Source organism: Lepidochelys kempii, chromosome 25, assembly GCF_965140265.1.
Source record: "Lepidochelys kempii isolate rLepKem1 chromosome 25, rLepKem1.hap2, whole genome shotgun sequence".
NCBI lineage: Eukaryota > Metazoa > Chordata > Testudines > Cheloniidae > Lepidochelys > Lepidochelys kempii.
In genome coordinates, this window is record NC_133280.1 from 13,618,164 (window position 1) to 13,642,129 (window position 23,966).

The 23,966-nt window shown below is 41.9% G+C and overlaps 1 protein-coding gene across 10 annotated transcripts in view; it reads left to right on the plus strand.

The window, feature by feature from the left end:
* GNG7 (G protein subunit gamma 7) overlaps nt 1–23,966 on the plus strand; it is a 128,326-nt gene that overhangs the window by 13,635 nt on the left and 90,725 nt on the right. For 5 of the 10 annotated variants that reach the window (XM_073324382.1, XM_073324379.1, XM_073324375.1 and 2 more), the window contains exon 2: nt 12,601–12,677. The exons of the other annotated variants lie outside the window; for them this stretch is intronic. The gene's annotated coding sequence lies outside the window, so the exon portion shown is untranslated. The remainder of the gene's footprint in view (nt 1–12,600; nt 12,678–23,966) is intronic. 10 annotated transcript variants of the gene reach the window in all.

Consider the following 23,966-nt stretch of genomic DNA (forward strand, 5'->3'; position numbering starts at 1 on the left):
GGCGCTTTCTATAAATATATCAGAGGGGTAAATACCAGGGAGGGAGAGGAATTATTTAAGCTCAGTACCAATGTGGACACAAGAACAAATGGATATAAACTGGCCATCAGGAAGTTTAGACTTGTAATTAGATGAAGGTTTGTAACCCTTGGAGGAGTGAAGTTCTGGAACAGTCTTCCAAGGGGAGTAGTAGGGGCAAAAGACACATCTGGCTTCAAGACTAAGCTTGATAAGTTTATGGAGGGGAGGGTATGATGGGATAGCCTAATTTTGGCAATTAATTGATCTTTGACCATTAGCGGTAAATATGCCCAATGGCCTGTGATGGGATGGGATCTGAGTTACTACAGAGAATTCTTTCGTGGATGTCTGGCTGGTGAGTCTTGACCACATGCTCAGGGTTTAGCTGATTGCCATATTTGGGGTCGGGAAGGAATTTTCCTCCAGGGCAGATTGGCAGAGGCCCTGGCGGGTTTTCACCTTGCTGGAGGATTCTCTGCACCTTGAAGTCTTCAAACCATGATTTGAGGGCTTCAGTAGCTCAGACATAGGCTAGGGGTTTATTACAGGAGTGGATAGTTGAGATTCTGTGGACTTCGTTGTGCAGGAGGTCAGACTAGACGATCATAATGGTCCCTTCTGACCTTAAAGTCTGTGCGTCTAAGAGCTCATTGCTACAGGATTTACAGGTTCTTCTCATTATGGACCCTAAACAAATCTATGGTTGGGAAGAGAAGAGGACCCTTATTTAATTGTGGTGTCTGTACTTGCCAAGAATGAATGTAAATAAGCAACTGTCTTCTGTGCTCTACCAAAAAGATCTGCACTTTGGACTAGGTGCTAATTAGGTATCTGACATCCATTGTCATATCACCACATGCTCTGCCTTTCTTTATAGGGATGGATCTAGGGCAAAAATTTCAAAAAGCTCCTAAGTCACTTGACAGGTTTCAGAGTAACAGCCGTGTTAGTCTGTATTCGCAAAAAGAAAAGGAGGACTTGTGGCACCTTAGAGACTAACCCATTTATTTGAGCATGAGCTTTCGCGAGCTACAGCTCACTTCATCTTGAGCTGTAGCTCACGAAAGCTCATGCTCAAATAAATTGGTTAGTCTCTAAGGTGCCACAAGTCCTCCTTTTCTTTTTAAGTCACTTGAGTGCTTTTGAAAACGTTACCCCTAGACTAACACAAGTGGTTCAGATTTCTAATGACCTTGGAGTTACATTAGAACCCTTGGAGTTACGAACACCAGAGTTACCAACTGACCAGTGAACCCCACACCTCATTTGAAATTGGAAGTACACAATTACGCAGCAGCAGAGACGAAAAAAGCAAATACAATATAGGACTGTGTTAAATGTAAACTACTAAAAAAATTAAGGGAAAGCAGAATTTTTCTTCTGCATAGTAAAGTTTCAAAGCTGTATTAAGTCGGTGTTCAGTTGTAAACTTTTGAAAGAACCACCATAATGTTTTGTTCAGAGTTACAAACATGTTAGAGTTACGAGCAACTTCTGCTCCCAAGGTGCTCATAACTCTGAGGTTCTACTGTACAAGTTCTGGATTTAATCAGAAAATTTTGTTTGAGAACATTTGATCTCCTCCCCTGTCGTCCCTGCACATCTCTCTGTTGAATCATATTGGTGCTTCCATAGTTCATTTGGTTAAACATCCTATGCTTATGAATATTTTTGGGGATAGGTCAAGTAGACTGATTAGACCTATGCCTTTTTGAAGCACATGATGGCCAATAGTATCTTCTTACATTTCAGTATGTGAAATAAACAAACAGTTTCATATGCCTCTCCCATTCTTTTTGTTTTGGAACTGGCACCCATTTCAGTATTAAACACTTAAGGGTTTATTTTAAAATAGGGTGGATAGCCACAAATTTTCTATTATTTTTTCCTCTGAACTAGGAAGGGAGGGCTTGGTGTTGCCTTGGGTAAGTTCATCAGTCTTTAACTGCTGGGGAAATGGGTTTGTGTTTTGGTAGTTTGTCCTAGTGCACATCTGAATATAATGCACAACTTCAGTACAACTTTGTCAGGTTCTGTTGGAGAGGCCCAGGACTTGGAATAGCAACAATTGTTATCGGCCAGGAGGGTGCTACATTGTGGGAATAGTTTACACAGTACCAGGGCCATGGTACCTGTAACTTAACTTTTTTCTAGAATCTCACTGATCTAGGAAAATAGGTGTATCACCTAATATCCTAAGAGATTAGTTGCTCTTAGGTTGCTTATTGCTGCTATAAGATGCTAAGTTACTCCACACTCTAGTCTCTCATAAAAAGTTGCTGAGATTTAGCTTTAGTTTGAGGGTAACACCTGGGAGAGATTGTTTGGATAATACTGTATATGCTGTTACTTTGCAGGTGAAATATGATCTCTTTGCAGCTCAAGCCATTCCTTGCAGTTACCATGTTTAATACTATTAAAGAAAGTGCTTATTACCACACTTTCTAATGTTTTCAGATGGAAATTATGCTAGCATTAGAAAAATTAAAATCTCTCCACAATGACCAGGAAGACACAATCTGAAGAAAATTTGTTGGAGGACAGGAAATTTTGTTAAGCTTACCAAAAAGCCAACCGCTATAGGAAATTCAAAGTTGAAGTTGACACTGGCATGATATGAGGGTGCGGTTTCAGCTGAATCAGTAAGGCTGTGACTGACAAAAGTATTACAGTTCTGTGCCTTTCTAAATTTAACCATGTAGATTCTGATTACCACCGTTTCTGAAGAACTTTTGGCTCAAAGTATCCATACGAAGTTTTAGTTATATACACTAACTGCAGAAACAAGAGCTACAAAATGTATCCGAGAAGGCAGAGAATCTCTAGTGGAATTCTGGCTTTTCATGTGAACTTCCTGTTTTAGGTAACGTTATGTATTTAAGTGTTTGTTGTTGCACTACAGGGTCATTTTAGCTATTGTCCTCTATGTAAATAAGGCCTCAGTGCCGCAAGCTTTATGCGGGCTCAGACTTGTGGGATTGATGTCAGTGGGTTGGATTAACTCTCAGGAGCAGGGTGTAAATCAGGGGTGGGCAAACTATAGCCCACCAGCCGTTTTAATCTGGCCCTCGAGCTCCTGCTAGGGAGTGGAGTCTGAGGCTGGCCCTGCTCTGGCACTCCAGTCGGGGAACAGGATTGGGGGCCACTCCATGTGGCTCCTGGAAGCAGCAGCATGGCCTTCCTGTTATACCAATAAAATAAAAACCAGCAGGATCTTATTAAAGGGGAAAAGGCAAAATGCCACATTTATTGTGAATACAGAAAGAATCATAGTAAGCAGTTATCAGAGTAGCAGCCATGTTAGTCTGTATTCGCAAAAAGAAAAGGAGTACTTGTGGCACGTTAGAGACTAACAAATTTATTTGAGCATAAGCTTTCGTGAGCTACAGCTCACTTCATCGGATACATGCTGTGGAAAGTATCGAAGATCTTTTTATACACACAAAGCATGAAAAAATGGGTATTTACCACTACAAAAGGTTTTCTCCCCCCCCCCCCCCACTCTCCTGCTGGTAGCTTATCTAAAGTGATCACTCTCCTTACAATGTGTATGATGATCAAGGTGGGCCTAACACAATTAGCAGCTTGCAAGTTTCACAGACAGAGGGAGAGAAACAGTACCAAAAACCAAGAGACCTCTTAATTAGTAATACCCTGGAATTTAAACTATGGGGAATCAAACTCATTTGTGATTTTAATACAGAACTTCTTTAATATGATCCAACACTTCTCTGGCTCCTACACATAGGGGAAGCCAAGGGGCTCCGCTTTCCATGTTGCCCCTGCCCCAAGCGCCACCCCTTCAGCTCCCATTGGCCAGGAATCACAGCCAATGGGAGCTGCAGGGGCAGCATCTGTGGACGGGGCAGTGTGCAGAGCTGCCTGGCCATGCCTCCGTGTAGGAGCTGGAGAATAGACATGCTGTTGCTTCCGGGACCCGCTTGAGGTAAGCGCCGCCCAGAGCCTGCATCCCTGAGTCTCCCCCTCGCCAGTCTGTGCATATCTTCAGTATATCCCTCCCTCTGTTTGGGATATTCAGGAGGCATGTACATGCAAATAATGTTTCATGAGAATTTACCTGTTCTCACTATTATCAAGCATTCAGAAATTGGGAGATTGACTTAAATCATGAGATTTTAATCTCCTAATTCCATGAGCTGGGCCTTTAAGAAAAAGCAGAGTATTTTGAGGGGCTGGCAACACTGTGATGCTTATTCCTCCTCTATAATGTCAGGGTACTGTCCCTTACATTCTGCTGTAGGTGATTGTTGTGGAAATGACTGACAAGGAGGAAAACCTAGGAGCAGGTGACCTTGTTACAAAACAAAACATTGTGTCTTAAATGTCCCTAATGTCTGCAAATCTTGTGATTTGTAACAGAAGAAATATGTACTATAAAGAATATGTAGCATTACCAGATTTGTTTCTAACTACTCTTTTCAAGATTTTCTGTGAGCTGTCGGTGTATTTTCTTACCAGATAACTTTGCCAGAAAAATCCTATTTATTTATAAATAGAAGAAAACTACTTGTGAATTTATAGCCCGTCTCTTGTCCTTGCTACCAGTATCCAAAAAATAAGCTTCATGTTCATAGAAAGATGTTTATTTGCAAAATTAGATTTACAAAGATCCATTGCTAAGCTGCTTTATAAATATTAGTTTACTTTGTCTGTAATCTGACATTGTAAACAGATCAAAATTAAGGAAGGAAATGCTTTCAAATGCTAGAGAAATCCCAGGTTGTTTTTTTTCCACAGTGGCAGCTGTTGCTCCTATTTTTTATGGGGATTGTGAAGTTAATTCCAGTTTTATTTGCCAGTATATGTGATTACTGTAATGTTATCCTAGTGAGATGGACAGAGTTGAAGAAGAAATAGCTTGCCCATAATCATCTGGTTTCTTGGGGTATTGCAGACTAACCATTATCTGTTCAGAATCTAGACTGACTGTAGCACACAGTTTTGGTTCTTGGCATCAGGCTGAAGGCTAACATAGATCATGGGCCCCTTCTGAAAGGGGAAAACCTGTAGCCAGGTGACATCTGGTTATTGTCCTGCAATGTTCCCCAAACTACTGCAATGTGAGTGGTCATTCTAGAAAAGGTGTCCAATGAAAGTGTTGCTATCAGTAGGTAGTTTGGCATGGGGAGCAATGATTTCAGAAATAATCCCAGTACCTCTGCAGGTCAACTGGAGCTCCTAGCAAAGGCAAGTGAAAACACAAGAGAAATACTAAACAAACAGCTGAACTCCAGTTTATGTAGGGAGTGGGGAAATGCCTGTGTGGTGGGGGGGGGGGGGGGTTAAGTATTTTGGGCAAATGCTGCAGAAGAGACACCAGTAAAGTTTCTAACAGGCTAGCTTTTATTAGAAGATGGCTTTGGAAAGCAGAGTTCTTTTAATTCTCTGGGTGAAGTATATGGCTTTCTTCTCAAGACCGTCACTAAGATTACAGGAAAAAATCTTCTTTGTTAAATATTTAACAGTTCTAGGGATTTCTGTTGTTAAATGGTGGTGTTATAACTTGCATTGCCACCAGATCCTATTGCTAGAGCTCTTGTCAACATACTGATTTGTTCACCCCAGCCACCTCAGTAGTTTTTTTTAATACCGTCAGTGGTTCTGATAAAGAAATAGACTCTTAATGCTTCTGTTTCATTGTACTGCAAGGGTCCTCATTTCACACCTGTGGATGGAGTAAAAAGATGCTAAAACCTGTCTGTTGCTTGTTGTACTTTATAGTTCAAGTTGTTCAAGAATTTCTATAGCAGGGGTTCTCAAACTGGGGGTCGTGAGGTTATTACCTGGGTGGTTGTGAGCTGTCAGCCTCCACCCGAAACCGTGCTTCCCCTCCAGCATTTATAATAGTGCTAAATATTTTTAAAAAGTGTTTTTAATTTATAAGGGGGGGTTGCCATCCAAGGTTTGATGTGTGAAAGGGGTCATCACTACAGACGTTGTTTGAGAACCACTTTGCTATAGGATTCTGTCACAAAGGCAACTAATTTCAAGAGCTGCCTTAAGCTCTGTTTCTCTTCCAAGTTCTTCCTGGGCCCTCACTTATAGATGCATTTCTACTACACCATTCACTGATCATAATGATCAATATAATATCTGTTTATGATCACTAAAACTTGGTTGGATCGTCAGGCAGCTGAGACTTCCAAAACCCAGAACCGTGGGGAGAACAGTGATTACTTAATGTGTAAAGAGCTTGAGAGCCTTGGATGAAAAATACTGTCGAAGGGCAGGGTATAACTATTTTATAAATAGGCTTTTTGCATGTTCAGAAAGGGTCATTAGCCAGTTTATTTCTACAAGGCTCTCACACACAATGCAGGTTTATTTTTATCCAGGTATTTTCACTACATATACAAGACTTAGATTATGTGATCACTTTAAATGCAGTTCATATATATCTGCTTTAACAATGCATTATATGGTAATATCCTCTAATGCTGTGTGATTTATCCTTTAATATTACAAGGAGTGAAATACTGGAATAACCTGGGATGCCTAAGTCAGTGCTCTGTAGTTGTCAGTGACATTTCATTGCACAGGACTGTAAATCGAATGGAAATGGATAGTGCTGTGGTATGCCTTACTGCATTATATAGGCTTTTGTTATTGCATTAAAGAAAATAAAGCAGGTTCTTTATGGCCAAGGAAAGATGCTCAGTACTCTAGAGGCATCTCCTGGCAAATAATAATATGTTTACAGATGAATGAAGGGCCTTGGCCAGTGAGTTTCTTAGTTTATTGTTTAATGGCCAGAATGAGGCTAGTTGTACAGTGTTTCATTTTCTGGAAGTGAACCTGAGTTGGGTTATTATCATGTTACTTTTCTGTGTTTTATTAAAGAGATTTTACACTTCTGTTGGGTTAATGCTCCTTTAATTCATTTCGTGGCTGCTTTTAGTGATCATTAAGTCAGTTTTTGCTCCCGTTTGGAAGTAAAGTCATAAAGGGAGTCAAGTGGAAAAACCAAAGGAGGATGATACATGTGGTGCTCCGGACGCAACTTCCGTTCCTCTGCCTATTACATGAAACTTTATGGATTTTCCATATATTCTTGGAGGCATAGAGCAGCAGTTTACTGTGAGCAAAATTACATTGTTAGCTTGTTAGCTCTGTTCCAGTTCATGCTTTGTTGTTTTTGCAATCTCCAACAGCAATTTGCCTCCCCTCCGATTACCTATAGCAGTATCCTTTTGAAGATCCCAAAGTAGAGAGGTTTCAGAGGAACAGCCGTGTTAGTCTGTATTCGCAAAAAGAAAAGGAGTACTTGTGGCACCTTAGAGACTAACCAATTTATTTGAGCATGAGCTTTCGTGAGCTACAGCTCACTTCATCAGATGTTGAATCTGATGAAGTGAGCTGTAGCTCACGAAAGCTCATGCTCAAATAAATTGGTTAGTCTCTAAGGTGCCACAAGTACTCCTTTTCTTTTTCCAAAGTAGAGAGTTCAACATAAGTACCCATTCTTTCCTTCCAGATATTTGGGAGTCAACTTGAAGCTCCTGCTTACCTCAGGATTCCATATGATCTTTGGTGGATTTTACTTTTGATTTATCTCTAGACCATAATTTTAAGAGATTAGGATACAGATGAAAGGATACAAAAACCCTATTTTTCGATTTTAGTACAGTGGTTTGTTGACTCCTTTTCCTCCAAAGCTTCTCTGGAATTACTTTCCCTTGGACCTCAGATAACTGTTAATGACATGTGACCATGTTTACCTTAGCACCCTGAGGAAAGCAGTATTCTTGTAATGTCCTCTCTCCATTTTAAACCATGGCAGTGATCTCTGTCCAGACCTGTGACTGTTTCCAACTCTTGAAATTGTTTCCGGAGAACCTTCCTCCCTTGCAGTAGAAACATGGAAGATTCATAACAGGAATAAGTAAACTTCCTTAGCTTCCTGGTGATTATCACTAATGACTCCTCTGACTTTCTAAAACTTGAAATGCATCACTGTTTTACTATGTCCAGCCACCTCACTGGCTGCACATTGAGAGGTGATTTTTTTGTTTTTTTAAACTGTTAATGATTAAAGTCGTAAACAAGGCGTCTGTCTAGGAGGCAGGAGCTGTAGTACTTGCTATCGCATGAGCTCACAGCATCTGTATTTTCTGAACTGTTGCCATGAAGACTGAGAGCCTAACCATAAAGAATGGTATTGTTACATTGTGGCCTAGCAGGCCATTGATAATGTGGGTTGTGTTTTTTTTTTTTTTTTTTTTTTTTTGAGCCAGGACAACAGAAAGCAAAACTTGAAGAGACTTGAGAAACTCAGAGTTTTGTCCTCTGCTCTCCCCCTTCCCCCCAATAAAATGAGTTTGGCACTCCACTGTACTCTCCTTTGGCTACAGTTAACATGTGTTTTAACTAGTAGATATCTCTCTCCTTTGTATGTCTGATATTCCTCCTCTTCTCTCCTTCCAGCCACCAAAACCTCCCCACAACTATAGGAGTTTTAGAGGGGGCTCAAAGTCACCAGCATTTTTTGTCACCATGTTCTCTAGACCTGCTCAGAGTAAGCATAGTCTAGATGTCTAAAGTGGTAAAAATGCAATTGCCCTGTTAACATGAGCATTCCCACCTATGTCACCCCTGGTGGAGCAGCATCAAGACCAGTGTAAAAGGAGACTTGCTGACACAGCCTTGGTGGAGCAGACAACTACACTTTAATTCATTTGTTCACACATGTAATAGGGTGCCCCTCTTCAGCAGAGGGTGTCGGTTTAGTTGACAAACATTGAACTGCATTACCCCAGGGAGGAGGACATATTAGCACCTATTTTACAGAGGAGATGAATTAAGGTCACAGGTCACACAAATCAGCAGCACAACTGGGAACAGAGCCTGGGAGTCAGAATTGCTGACCCTGTTTTATTACAGCAGATTCCCTCCCCTCCCTTTAAATTATCACACACAGCTTCCTGGCTTCTTGACTCAGGCCCTGTTGTGCTTAGATGTGTCAGCCATGAGACCTGGCCAATCAGGCTGCAATACTGAGACATGGGTGAGGAGGGCTGAGTTGAGAATACGTTCAGCAAATGCCCTCCATGATGCAACAAAGAAGCAGATCGGCAGAGCCCCCTCCAACCAAGACACCGCCAGCTTCATGAGTGGTTCCCTGGATGGCGAATTCGGGTGGGATGGGCGCGACATCCCTTCACTGTGGTCCCATGCTCACAATGCCATGCGTCGCCTGGGGAAGCGCATCGGCTGCTGCTGGGAGTGGCGCAAGGAGCGGCAGGAGCTGGGAGTCCTGGTGCCACAGATCAGGTCTGATGACAACACCATCGTCACCCCAAGCGCCAGGGGCATGCTGGAGAGGACCCTGAAGGCAGCCATCCACTCGCTGTACATGGAAATCCTGAAGCGTAAACCGGACGAGGCTAAAGCCTTCGAACTGACCAGCAAGTGGGACGCCAGCAACCACTTCTTCGCCGGGGGTGGCTTCACCTGTTTCACCGACTGGCGGTTCATCCACCGTGCCCGGCTCAACTGCGTCCCGTTCAACAGAGCCGTCCGCCACGGGAACCGAGACAAGTGTTACAGGAAGTGTGGCTACTCCGAGACCCTGCCCCATGTCCTGTGCAGCTGCAAGCCCCACTCCAGAGCCGGGCAGCTGCGCCACAACGCCATCCAGAACTGCCTAGCGAAAGCCATCGCACTGCGCCTGGGGGAGGTCGCTGTGAACTGCGCCATTCCTGGGACTGACAGCCAGTTGCAACCTGATGTGGTAGTCACTGACGAGGCCCAGAAAAAGATCATCCTTGTCGACATCACGATCTCCTTCGAGAACAGGATCCCGGCCTTCTGCGAAGCCTGAGCTCGTAAGCTGGAAAAATACACCCCTTTGGCCGACACCCTGAGAGCAAAGGGCTACAAGGTGCAGATGGATGCCCTGATCGTCGGAGTCCTGGGTGCTTGGGACCCCCGCAACGAGCGTGTGCTGCAGACCTGTGGGATCGGTCGACGCTACACACGGCTCATGCGACGCCTCATGGTCTCGGACACCATCTGATGGTCCAGGGACATCTACATTGAACACATCACCAGCCACCAACAGTACCAGGAGGTGTGAGCCGGTACAACATCGTGCATCCACTATGGGATAGGGACTGAGAGACTTTTTCCATTGGACCATATGAACTGGAACCATAAACTTACTGAACATTCGCAAAGAGAAAAGGAGTACTAGTGGCACCTTAGAGACTAACCAATTTATTTGAGCGTGAGCTACAGCTCACTTCATTGGATGCTCAAATAAATTGGTTAGTCTCTAAGGTGCCACTAGTATTCCTTTTTGCGAATACAGACTAACACAGCTGCTACTCTGAAACCTGTCACTGAACATTAAATCCCACCAAATGAGGGTAGAACCATCCCTATCATTGTATCCACTCATTATACTCCACACCTGAACATAGCCATTATATGGACGACATACCCCCATATCTCAATGTCTGTACTTTGACCGGTTAAACTTTCACCCCCAATCGGGGAGATTGCAGATTATGTATTCCTTACGCCACCCGTTCCTAAACCGAATTTCGCACCCTTTGATAATCTGTACCTTATTCCCTGATAACCAGAACCTTCTATGCTTAAACCCTGTACCATTTTCTTTTTACTTCAACATTATCCTAATAAAATTATTACTCTCCCTGACTTCTCTCCGTTTTAGATATTTCATTTAAGATGGTGGATAGTTTAAAGCCACACTGTCCAGAGTGGTAAGGCTAAAAATAGCATCTTCTGTTAAATGCTTTTCTTCATTCACGAATCCAGTTTCAGTGTCTTGTTCTCCCTTTGCCTCTCAATATCTCAGAAAATTTAACCTCTCCGGAGGGCTCCAGCCCAGGAGTAATCTTGTTGGCTAACCATTCCCTGGGAACATAGGGCTGTCATGAAAATGTTGAGGCAACTTCCTGTCATCATGTATTAAACGACTTCAATAACACTTGAAGCTGTGGACACAGTGTAAATGCAAGGAATGAAGTTCTGGCCCCATTGAAGGCAATGACACAACTCCTGTTGACTACAAAAGAGCCAGGATTTTGCTAAAGGTTTTTCATTGTAGTAGGTAATAAATTAAACACTGTTAACCTCATTTCTTGTGCAAAAACTTTTTTTCTCCTGCAAAAGCAGATATGGAGCTAAATGTTTGTAAAATATTAAACATATCTGATTTATATTATTAATAATTCTGGGGTCTCCGCTTCGCTGGCTGTATTTTGAAAACATGGTAGACATAGTGTTGCCTCAACCAGTCTGATTTGCGTTTGAGAAGTACGTAGACAGCTCACTTTATAGGGTATGCTATATTTCTTTGTCATACTGAATCAAAGAACCATAGGGGTCGAAGGGATGCAAGGGTCATCTAGTCTAACCCCCTTGCAAGATGCAGGATTTGTTGTGTCTAAACCACCCAAGACAAATGGCTATCGAGCCTCTTTTTGAAAACCTCCAGTGAAGGAGCTTTCACAACTTCCCTAGGCAATTTGTTCTATTGTTCTACTGTTCTTTCAATTTGATTAAATCTCAGGAAAAACCTATCTGCTATACTGTAGTTTGAACCCATTGCTTCTTGTCCTGCCCTCTGTGGCAAGAGAACAACAAAAGAGACATGCATTTCAGCAACTTTCCCTACCTGAAAACGTTCTGAAAGGTTTTATTTGCAAGTTCTTTTCTGTGATTTATTAGGCTTAAATCAAATATGCACTTACTATGTTTGCTCTGGTGAGGAAGCAAACAGGAATACTGCTGTAGGCGTGGCCTGTGACTAAATCTTTCTAAATTATTTTTCTCTTTTTAGGACAGTGTTTGTCTTCATGACAGGCTTTGCATTAATAGTTTTGGCTGATTTCTCTGAAATCTTCTGTCTTACGTCTTTAGAAAAGCATAATGTGTACATGACCAATTCCATAATTCCATTCTATATCACTTTTGTCAGCAGGAGAGAAGTTCTCTGTGATACCTCAGTTAATGGCTGACTATAAGCACTTGGAATATTTCTTCATTCCTTACATGCCTAACAATAGATTTAAACAACAAACAAACCCTGTATTTATGCATGATAGTTGTTTTGGTGAGGTAGCCATCTGCAGGCATAAGTGAGAATTACTTTGTCACAGAGCTCCAGCCTGCATTGATGCCAATGATCAAAGTCTCAGCCAATCACCATGAAACAGTAAGCTAAAATGTACATCATAGTTATTTAAATATTTTTGCATCATCGAAACTTAAAATGGTTTAATAGAGGGGGAAAATATCATCTATCCCACACAATCTCTGCTCTATCTATGCAAAGAGGCGCTCTCTTACCCACTTGGCTAGTAGCTAATCTGTTTGTGTCCTTCATATAATAAATGCCTGCCAAGTAGGAAATACAGTATCTGGTTGGGCTCAGCATCTTTATGCTTTTTAGTACTGCACAGGACATCCACTGTTCAGGGAGCAATGACAGCTACAAAGTGTATTCAGTGCAAATGATGTTTCTTGTCAAACAGAGTAACCATGTCTTGATCATTGTAAATTCTCTTCTGTTTTTTTTTGTTTTTAAAGGAAAAGTGTCTTCAGTCAAGCCAGAGAAATCAGCTATCTTGGTGCTGAAAACTGTAGTTTTGGCATCCTCTAAACAGGTACATTTTGTGTTACAGTACATCACAACACACTCCTAACATAACTGCTGTGCCTCTTAATGACTTGTCAGTTTCTTTAATCTGTGGATCCTGGAGTTTCAAAAACTGAGTAGCTGTTTTAATTACTCCTCCCAGTGGCTTGAGGAGAGTGGTAGCGATATGCTTAGAATCCAATCAGGGAGACCACCAGGGCTGATAGGACTTGCCGCAGGTTTGTCAAACGGTGATCGTATGTTCTGTTCTGGATTTTGTTCTTTTCCCTATAAAGGATATGGGTTTAGATGGAAAGATGCTAGGGGATATGGGGCAGGGAGGAGCTGGGGAGGAATGTATGTGTGAGATTGGGTAATGCCAGTTCCCTTAAAGGGTTATTTGCCTGCTGCCCTAATCCAGATGCTCTGTGAGACACTTGTTGCAAACTTTACATAGTTGTGTATCCAGCCGATTGTTGCAGCATCTTTGTTGCAGAAAGCTGTATCTATCCCTAAAAGTAAATTTTTCAATACTCTGCACAGCGGTTTATTTGAACAACTACCTTTTGTGCTAATAGCAGTTAAACACTAAATCTTCATGCATTGTGCTCGGGCTGCACCCTACAATGCTGGAGCAGCCATCTGCTGACGTCCTACAAAATGCATCATCCAAAGATGCATTGTGACTGCACTTCAGGCATCTTTTAGTCAGAAAGGATTGTTACAATTTTCTAACTTTTGGATAATAGTATGACTATGATAGATATTGGGTCTTCTAGAGAACACCAAGGAGCAGCCTGAATTTAGCGTCACAAGGATAATTGATTGATCAGTATAAATGTTTAGGTCACATCTACAAATTTAGAATTTGTTGTCTCTGGAGCCTATAAGAATAGAGTGTAGAGACTTGTTGAAGGGCACAGTGCACAAACAGCCCCTTAATGTGAAACATGACAAAAAGGCCAACTTCTGTCTCTACAAGGTGTCTACATGGCCCCCTTGACCATTGTATCTGAATGCCTCACCACACTGTTGCAAGCAGGGAAACGTTGCTACCTGGGTTTTACAGACAGGAAACTGAGGCATGAAAAGACTCAGTAACTTTCCCAAGATCACACAAAAGAGTCTGGTAGAGCAGGAAGTCAAAACAAGGTTTCGCAAATCCCACGCTAGTGCCCTAACCCCTGCACCATCCTTCCCCTTATTGTTCCATAGAAAATGAAAAATGATGGTTCATAAAACAGTAATATTTTCCCATACCTGACTGCTTGCTTGCTTAAGTCATCTAGTCCATACCCAAGAGACAATGCAGGATTGTTGAACCCTTTCTCGTGCTTTGTACAGTCTAGTGTTAAAATCTCTGTTTATGGGGTGATTTCTCTGGCAGATTGTTCAACAGGCTACTGGATTGTGCTTTCAGATTATTTTCCTGTTCAGCCTAAATTTTCCACTGTATTTTATCCCATTGTGCTTGGTTGTGACCCCTGGGGGTTGTATCCTCCTAAATTCCTCTTCCTCCTTGATGTTCATGTGTCCCCTTTGCCTTCCACGCATTTTTTTCATCGCTTAGCCAAGCTTTGTAGTGCTCCCTCAGAAGCCAATCTATCCATTCTCTGGTGGGTTTTTGTTGGGAAATACAGGGAAGACTGTTTTCAAATACTAAATATTTGATTTGCCTTTCTTGATGTGTACCCGCTTCAAATATTTCTATATAGATTACTCGTTCATGGTCACTTTCTCAAGCAATGAATGTTTTTATCCCTTGGATCATAAAGTAGTGATATGGTGACTTAAAATACTGTTAAGGTTATTAAGTAAAATTGACCTGCCTTGTGGGTGATTCCTCTTTAAACCTGTCCCCTTCATTCAGGTGACCTATTGTCATACATTTTTTCTTTCTTCCAAACTAAGTCCTCATGGAACTGAAAGCCAAACATAAACTAGAAATCAAACAGATTGAGCTTGTCAGCAAGGAAGTTGGAGAGGCACTTTCACAAAACAGTTTGCTGGTTCTGACTTGCACATTTCAATACTTTTTAAGAGAACAATGCCATCGGTGGGGACAAGCACACTGTCTGTTCCTGCCACTGGTAATAGATTCTGGCTTAAGACTTCTTGAATTGCCACAAGAGGGCAGTGTGTCCATGAGACTTGTGCTTTGCAGCATACAGGAAAGCTTCTGTTTAGTGCTTTTAAACTAGCAGAATCAGTCATTTGCCAATTATCTAAGAAAGATCATTGGTCCCTGGATATGTTAGCAGGCATTTGCTCACTAAAATGAGGCCCAAGTGATGGTTGTACCAACTAAGTTTGGTTAGAGCTGTCCACGTTTGTATGACTGGCAATTCCCCCTGCTTTCTCCAAATGGTAGCAGAAATGGAGTAACTTCCTGTTGCTGTGTATTAACAACCAAAATGTCCCCCTAACCTGCTTCACTTCAAGGGCAGAATGTAAATCAACACTTTTTTCTTTTTTGTTTTCCCCCCTCCATTTCTCTATTGGCCACCTACTGTGCTAGAACTGATTTTGCTGTGCAGAAAATGTATCCCATGCAGCATTCACAGAATTGGAGGAGAGTGCCCTCCTGTGAGCCATAATGAAATGCTTGATTGAGTCAAAGCATAATGAAACTAAAAAAATGTAATGAAAACATTCATGGATTAATTTTCTGTTAATCACTGCATGTTGCATTAGTATCGGCTTGTCTGGCTCAGAGGTTAACATATTGTTAACTGGTAATCTCCCTAGTAGGTGCTAATTTTATAATTCCAAATGAGAAGTATATTTCAATGTATAGACACTGTCTGTGTTAAACCCCTGCACAATGAAATAAAAATTACGTATTCACTAGAGTGGTGAGTTTGGGCGGGGGGCGGGGGGGCTCATACGCTTTCTGTAGCTTAGATTCCTACCTCTGCTGTGTGGCGTTTTTTTCCCCCTCTTGAATTTATTCCTGAAGTAGGGCACATGTTTGAAATGTCACTGCTAGATTTGGCTTCTGTTTTCAGGATGCATTTAAGAGAACCCTTTTGTTCCATTCATCTCTCCTAGATGAATAACCAGTGCTTCATCAATGGACTCATTCAGAGCGCTCTGTACTATGAGTAGGTCTTTAAAATATAACTTTTTTTTTTTTTTTTTAAATTCTGGTGATTCTTGTCCTCTTCCTGGAGTTAAATGAAGATTGCTCTGTTGCTGACCTAGATCCAGCAGAAATTATGTTGCCCTGTTCCAGTTATCACTGTTGTATCTGGAGTATTATGTGTTCCCAAGATTCATTAAGGCATTTATCTAGTTTCCTTATTAATTGACTCTCTGAAATAGCTCATTGACTTCAGATCAGTCTCTAGAATTTAGGGCACCTGAATAATATGAAAGCACATTGAAATGAAACCTCAGAAGCCCTGTCCTGGGAGAAACATGCAAATCTAATACAATACTGTTAACCTTGTTTCCATGTCTTTCCCTATTTGCTAAAGTTATTGTTTTTTCCTTCTCAATCTCTCTTGTAATCCCTCAATTCTATATTAAAGACTGAATTTTTAGTTTCTCTAATGATGGACTAAGGTCCATTCTGAAAGTATAGCTTGGGAAGGGAGGAGCGCCTTACTTTAGGCATAGTTTGATAATGGTTTGGAGGCAAAACAGACTTACCTCTGGTTCATTAATTTCATTACAGGAACCTGTGTGCCTTTCCATTTGGCCTAATATTTGCCAGTCTTAGTCTGGAGTGGTCACAATGCAGAGCACTGTATATACAGCCAGTCATTAGATGAGATCTAAAACCTGACCACTTGTAAGTAAAGATCACATGGTGCTTTAAGAATTGTTAACTTCATTGTCCCATCTAGGTTTCAGCCCTGGAATTTACAGTGTATCTTTTAAAAAGAAAAGGAGGACTTGTGGCACCTTAGAGACTAACACATTTATTTGAGCATGAGCTTTCATGAGCTACAGCTCTCCATCAGATGCATGATCACGAAAGCTTATGCTCAAATTTATTAGTCTCTAAGGTGCCACAAGTCCTCCTTTTCTTTCTGAAGTATGTATTATGAATAAAATTTTAATTTAAATCTCATCCATTACACAGCAGACATTTTTTCACTCTATTAATGAAAAGCTAAATAGACATAAAATTAAGTAGTTGAAAACGCACTCTGAGCTTGAACGTGTGCCAAATACAATGGTGAGTTAAACACTTTTTTTATGATGGAAATTGCAAAAGACCTTAGACTGAAGCTATTTTGCCAAATAGTGGACTGTCTTACTGTTTTATAACCTGGGCATGTTTTTAGTGTGTTTCTATCTTCTCTCCTCCCCACAACCCACTTTTCCCCTAAAACGGGAAAGAAAAAGGTTGCTTTTGATGATGATGTTAGAGACTGAAAAGATCTGGAAATCATCTAGTACATCTCTTAGCCAAGGAAAGGAGTATTGCTGTAACACACTTCTTCCCCTAGTTAGTTTTCCAACCAATTTGAGGAAACTGGCATCCCTGTTAATGTTTCCGAAAATAGTTTTCAGCGTTACCAGTGAAACATAAGTTCTGTTCTGTTCTTTCCATGGATGCTGTGCTCTCCTGAGTGATCTGCAGTGTTAGCTATTTAAAGCCTTGGGAAAGAGCGTAACAAGATATTATTAAGCAGGGTATATAACTCCAAGTATTTACCATGGAATTAGCTTGTCTTGTTTCTTTAAAGAATGAACTCTTGCAGATAGAATGTGGCTGTCTGCAGGGTTTATTATGTGTAAACTTTTTTCCCTGTTGCTCATTAATAGAAAGACACAGCCTAGGAGCATGGTTTCATGGTTGTATGCTGTCTCTCATTCTCAGTATCTCAGAATGCTTTACAAAGAAACTACTAAGATACTAGCAGTGAAATGACTGAGTAAGCAAATGTGGTTGCCATCATGTGCTTGCCTTGAACATCAGAGAGGGTGGTCTTTCTGAAGGGGTATGCTGGCTATCTCTTTTTTTTCACCTCTTCTCCTTTCTGCAGGAGCTCCAGGCTACTTAAATCCCTCTTTCCCCATAGCTATTCAGTCTCCGGGCAACTTCTTTATAGCTTCTGTTACCTGTTACTCTGTGCACCTTCCCACTAGGACCCCTGTTGGAACCACTATGCATGCAGAGATCCCTTTCTCCTAGATGCAGGGAGCACAGGCTCATCAGGCTGCTCTCCCTGTCTTCCAGCAGCTGCCCTATTTAGAATGTTTCCCACTGGCTTGCTGAGAAGCCCACAAGCAGCTGAGTGAGTCTACAGAAGCAGGTGTGACTGGAGCTTAGTAGCATGTTTCTTGGTGGTTTTGGTTCCTGCAGATTTCCATTTCTGAATATTGATCCCTTGATGTATGGATTACTACAAAGCAGTAGAAGAGGAGAGAGAAGGCCGCCTTTTTGTTTTCCTCAATCCCTAAGCCTTCCGTTTTCAGGAATCCGTTATCGTCCGAGCCAGTTCCCAGAACAAGCTTCCTAACAACTTCACAAATGGCAACTTGCTCTAGGATCTGACGCGTGCAGAATGGCTGTGGCAGCTGCTGCTTACTGAGAATTCTGGGTCACACGCTTGGCTTTGGAAAATGTGAAGACTTCTGGGGATGAGGAGAGATTCAAAAGTTGCTGCTCTTTTGGGGAATGTGGCGGTGGGCGGTTCAGCTCCCCTGTAATCAGGGTAAGCGCACTAGCCACGCAGTGTTGGCTGCCCGTCCAAACCTGTCTGACACTGCTGATTTTAATCGACTGGGCTGCTTAGAAAAGGGACATGATTTGTAACTTGGTTGGCCCCTAGATTGCTATCCACTACATACCAGGATTAAAAAGGCACTACATACCAGGATTAAAAAGAGCATTCTTACTGTCCAATTAAGACAATTGTACATGGAATATCTCTCCTGAGCAACTACTCCTTCAGTAATGCATCCCCCGCCTTTAGGCTTACGTAATGCTGATGTAACCATGGAGTACAAAGTCCTGGTATGGGCCTTGGGCTAGTGACCTTCTAGCCTAGAAGTGAATATTCCAAGGTGAGCCATACTGACATCCAAATGGTTACCTCACATACAAAATTGCAGTATTACCGTGAATCAAAATCATGTGAGAATGTGTCCTGGTGTCTGAGTCAATTAATTACTATTAGTGGTGCTTTAATTAGCCTATTGGTACACTATGTAACATGTCCCTAAGTTACTTGATTAGTGATGTAGCAAGTGAATCCTATTTGCAACTAACAAGTAAACCTCTTGCCATCTGACATCTTCATCTTCCCTGAGCTGGTAACTGTTACATCTCAATGCCTGCAGCATTGTCCAGTGGCTGGAGCACTAGGGAGACCTAAGTTCCATTTCCTGCTGTGAACTTGGGGAAGTTACTTCACCCCTGTTTCCCCTCCACTCTGTCTATTGTAAATTCTTTGGGGGCACGTACTGTGCCTAGTGCAGTGGGGCTTTGATTTGGATTGGTACTTGATGCGATTGTGGTGCAAATAATAAACTGATTCACCATCTGTGCAAATGGCCGTTGTATACAATCTGAATTTGCATTAAAACATAAGCACTAAAACTTCAATTCATAATACTGCTGTCGAGCTGTTTTGCTGTTGTGAAACAAGCTGTCCTGCCACGGGGCTGGGTGGAGTGCCTGTAGCTGGAGTCAGTGCAAAGGATATATTACCAATTTCGCATGGTCAAAAAGCATGTCAGCCCTATTTTCCCCTCCCCTCCAATTGTGAGATGTAAAAATAAAAGGGGATGGTGGGAGGTTTTTTTTCCTGTTGGCCTTTTTGGTCTTTTAGGTTACGTTCAGGCCCATTTTCAAGCTTTTTTTTGAATCCACAAGGGCTAGAAACTTAAACCAAACCCCCAAGATTCTTTCATCACAAGATTCCAGAAGGCTGAGGCTTTAAAAAATAAATAAATGGCAAATATTGAGGCTTAACAAAATCCCAAGATAAAAATCAATAAAATCGCAAGACTTTGCAACAGAGATCTCCTGCTAATCTCCCTCCCAAGAGCTCTCGTAATGTGGCATTAGGGGTCTTTCAAAGCCTACTGGTAACAAGTGAAAGATGGAATGTCTATTCCATGCATTCAGTGTGAGGGCTGTGATAAGCAGTGACTGCTGCAGTTCATATACTGGTGGTCCATTTGCCTTCCTGCCTCCCTTTCACCAGCTAAGAAATGATGAGAACAACCAACATAGCCTGACCAACTAAAGCAGGAGTGCACCCAATGCAGTTCATCCTCTTCGCTCTGGGATTTTTGTTTTTTCCTGCAGGGATATTGGCAATAAACAGGATTTCTTGCTGTCATTTATTCTGTTCTCAATCAGCTTGGTCACATTGCATGATGTCTTGTGCTTTTTTTACCTTTGCACTGGGAGTGATGGTGTGGGGAGGGAGGGAGCAGTTTTTGTTTCAGCAATCCGAGGTCAGGCTTGTTTTCTCTCTGAGCAGGAACAGGCTAGCCCCGGGAGTGGAATTCTGCAAGCCCTGTAAACAAAAGGCTTATTTCTGTGGAAAACCCCAAAGGTGGCGCTCTGCTTATCAGGAAGATTTGAAGAGGGGTTAGTATTTCTGAGAATTGTTCCAAATTATGCTAACTCTCACCCCTAGATTTTTGTGTAGGCTTTTGGACTGAATATGCATGAAGATCACAGCAGCCACACATGTTATTAATCAGCCCTGTGTTTAGTATCTGACAGTGCTTGCACTGTTTACAAGCCAGTGAGCGAGCTTTTATTTAGAGTAAACAAAATAGCAGTTTGTGACTCTTAAGGCCCACTTACAAGAATTTGACTTTGCTAGATGTGTTACCTGGTTGAAGTATCTTGAAAGGACATATGAAGCTAGTAGTCCAAACATATGATTTGCCAGCTGATTGTAGGCATGTGCTGCCTTCCCTCTTCCTCATGAATAATGAATATAACCTCTATACTGGGGAGCCCAGTGGCTTCAGTCACGTTTGGGACCCCACAGTGCTAGCTGCTGTATAAATGGTACCAGCCCTGAAGAGCTCACAATCTAAGGGACTAATTTTAAACCCTTACAAAAGCATTTGAAAATATTGCCAAGAATCTGACCCTGTTCCTTTTTAAACTACAATAGGGAAATATTAACCAAATCTTTCCACTGCCCCTCTTCTCTCAATATGGCTTGCTGCAATTGATATGTAATAAGAGGTTTAACATTTTTTGGAAGGCTCTGGATTTTGGAAATGTATTTTCTGGGACTGGAAACTGGAGCTAGAGCAGCTGATTTAAAACCCTTAACATGCCACTTGGTGTATGGGGGAGGTTGTTACAGTTGAACTATTCCCTACATTGAGCCAGCTGGTCCAATAAGTGAATCCATACCACAATTGCATCTGCCTGCTTTGCCCTTCCTGTGTAAACTTTGGGGTCATCTCCCTTCTGCCAGCCAAAGATTTCTGAATAGCTTATGCATCTGCTGTTCACTAGATTAGTGGAAAGTAAGTAACAATTATACTTATCCAAAAGATGGACTGCAGAAAGGAACAGCCTCTGAAATTGCTCTAGGGCTTTTGTAATAAGCTGGCCTAGTACTCCATTATGGTGGAGAACATGGACCTGGTGACTGTAAAATAAATGAGCTTTATAACTGTTAAAAGATTACGGGTGCCTGTTGGAATCTTAAGAGTTTTGTGAGCTGGGTAATGCTGTTCATTCTGATGTGCGCTCCTTATGCCTGAACTGTTCATCAGCCTTGGGGTAAGGTACGTTTCTTTTCAAAATGGCACGTTAAGGAAGCTCTGATGATCACTGATAGAAGAGTAAACCTTAGGTGAACACTCGTTTATATCACTTCAGTTTTTCCATTAATTAGGTGTAAACATTTTAGGAAGTTGGTGTTTGGTGTTCATAACTTGAATGCAAACATATGTGCTTTATTTAACATACCTGCAGAGGGGGGTACAGTGCTTGTTCACATTCACTTGTTGAAATTTCAAAAAAGTCACTGCACAGGGAGCCTCACATCTCTTGTTATGGTCACATCCCATGCGGGGACCAGTTGGTTCTACTCAGCACAGCTTCATCTAGCCAAAAGGTAGATGTGTTCCGCTGAGAGAGTTAAGTCGTCCAATAAACCAACCCTTGCGCTTCCTTCTGCAGTTTGAAAATTGTGGTTGACTCCTTCAGCAGCTTGCTATTTATCACTTCACTATTTATCACCTCTTACTGAACACCAGAAGCATTTAAACAACTGTGCATACTTTTCAGGGTCCAAGTAACTTACTATTTAAATCTGTTTGCAGATTAGAAGCCCCTAATGTTCTCTGCTATTCCATGGCATGGTAAAACTGCATGCAGTAGTTCTGAGCCAGCTTTGAAATGGATGCTAATTTTTTCATTTCAATCTCCTCAGGAAAAGCTGAAAAGCAGTGCCTTGCTGTGGCCCTATATTACCGTGAACCAAACTCTGTGGTACAGTTATAAAAGATTGGGTAGGTTGGGAGCCTAGTGAGAGTTTTCTAGGAATCCAGGTATTGAATTATGATATTGTCCCTCTGGTGCTTTGTTCTTGGAGGGATGGCTGAAGTCTGTATCTCTGCTGACTGAGCTGCTTTGACTGTTATCACTTCAAATGTATTGTGCTGTTGGACTGGGCCTTAGAGAGATGGTAGTTTGGTTTTTGCTTAGGGAAGTGGCGGTTCATAGTAGTGGGCTGCTTAAAAGCTTTGCAGTTTGGGGTGGGCAGTACAAGTGAACTCTGACTCTAGTATAGCCTGAGAGTTAAGAGAGTAAGTTCTTTGACTTCATGTTGTACAGAGACATTAACTAGTAAGAGCTGGCAGGACATCTGGGAAAGCAGTTCATGCCCTTCCCTTATGAAACAACAACAACCACCCACTAGTTATTTCATAGAAATAGCCTAAGTACATAGTTGCTTATTGATATACTAGTTTACTGTAGTTTAAACTAACACCCTCTCTCCCTTTATAGTGATTTTAATTAAAGTTTAATTAAAGGTGTGTTTAGGTCTGCAGCCCTCGGTACTGGATGTTGAAATTGCCTCTCTAATGGTAATGCACAATGATTAGTAGATAGCACTGTCTTCAAGAACTTGTTTCTCAACATCCTAAATGGGTGAAGACACTTCTTGAGTCTCTGATCTTTAACTTGGTCTTTCCTGGAAGTAGAGGCAGTGCAGAGGTAGCAGGCAGCTCCTGCATAGTTGAATTAGTGTGCTGTGTTACACAACCCATTGCCTCTGTCACTCTCTCTCCTTGGCTTTGACGTAAGTGCTCACCTGACATTGCGAAGGAAGCTTCTTGAAACTCAATCGTTGGTGCATATTCATAGCTGAGATTTGAACTTGCATCAAATCAAGCAAGTCCTTGTTGCTTCAGTGAGAATCTGATGCACCAGCCAGCTCAAACGTTGCCATCTGTTCTGAAGAAGGAAGAATGAGGGGAATTCTAACCACCTGTTCTCCCCCTGCTAGCATTACTCTGGTTAATTCTTCGGAGGGTCACTGAGTCCAAGGTTGCCTCAGAAAGGAACGCATGGCCAATGTTACAGAAAGTTTAATTGAGTAAGAAATGTGGGTACAAGTGGAGCACATGAAAGTGACAAGATGGTGTCTTGACCTTGTACTCTGAAGAATGTCTAGGTCCCCAGTGGTGGTCCAAAAACAAGGCTTTTGAGAGGAGCCAATGTAATATCTTAACTACTGCCGTTTGCCCTTTACCTACAATAGCTGTCCTGGTGGTAGCATTCAGTTATATCCCATCTCTCTGCTGGATCTCCCAGTCTCTGTGACCCTGATCTCTACAAGCAAGCTTTTTGTGTTGTGACATGACCTTTGTCTCAGCTTTGTCTAAAGCCTAATTGGCCTTGCTTAGTACTTAGTGGTTTGGGGCCTGATTTCCTGAGTCTGCCTCTTCTCCTGTCATAGGTTACACCGTTATCAGTGGCGGTGCTGAGCTGGAATTCCTTCTCTAAAAGGGCAGAGGAGCTGTCTGTAACAATGAGAACCCTCTGTTCTAAACTTGCTCTCCTGACCCCTGAGTCATCCAGAACCTGGTTTTGTTAATCTTTCAGGTCTAATGCAAGGTTCTTTTTGAGGAAGGCATGGTCTGAGGACTGGAGTTCTTTCTGGGGCTTGAGGATTTTATGTTTACTTTGCACATAAACAGATTTTCCTGCAATGAATAATTAAGTGTCCAGAGAACAGGAAGGGGAACCTATTGATCATTGACATACATGCAAATGTGCCTATTAATAGCAAAAAGGTGACTGCATTTAATTCTAAAGGAGCTTTTCTACAAGCTCACAAACAGTACTAAACTGTTACAGTAG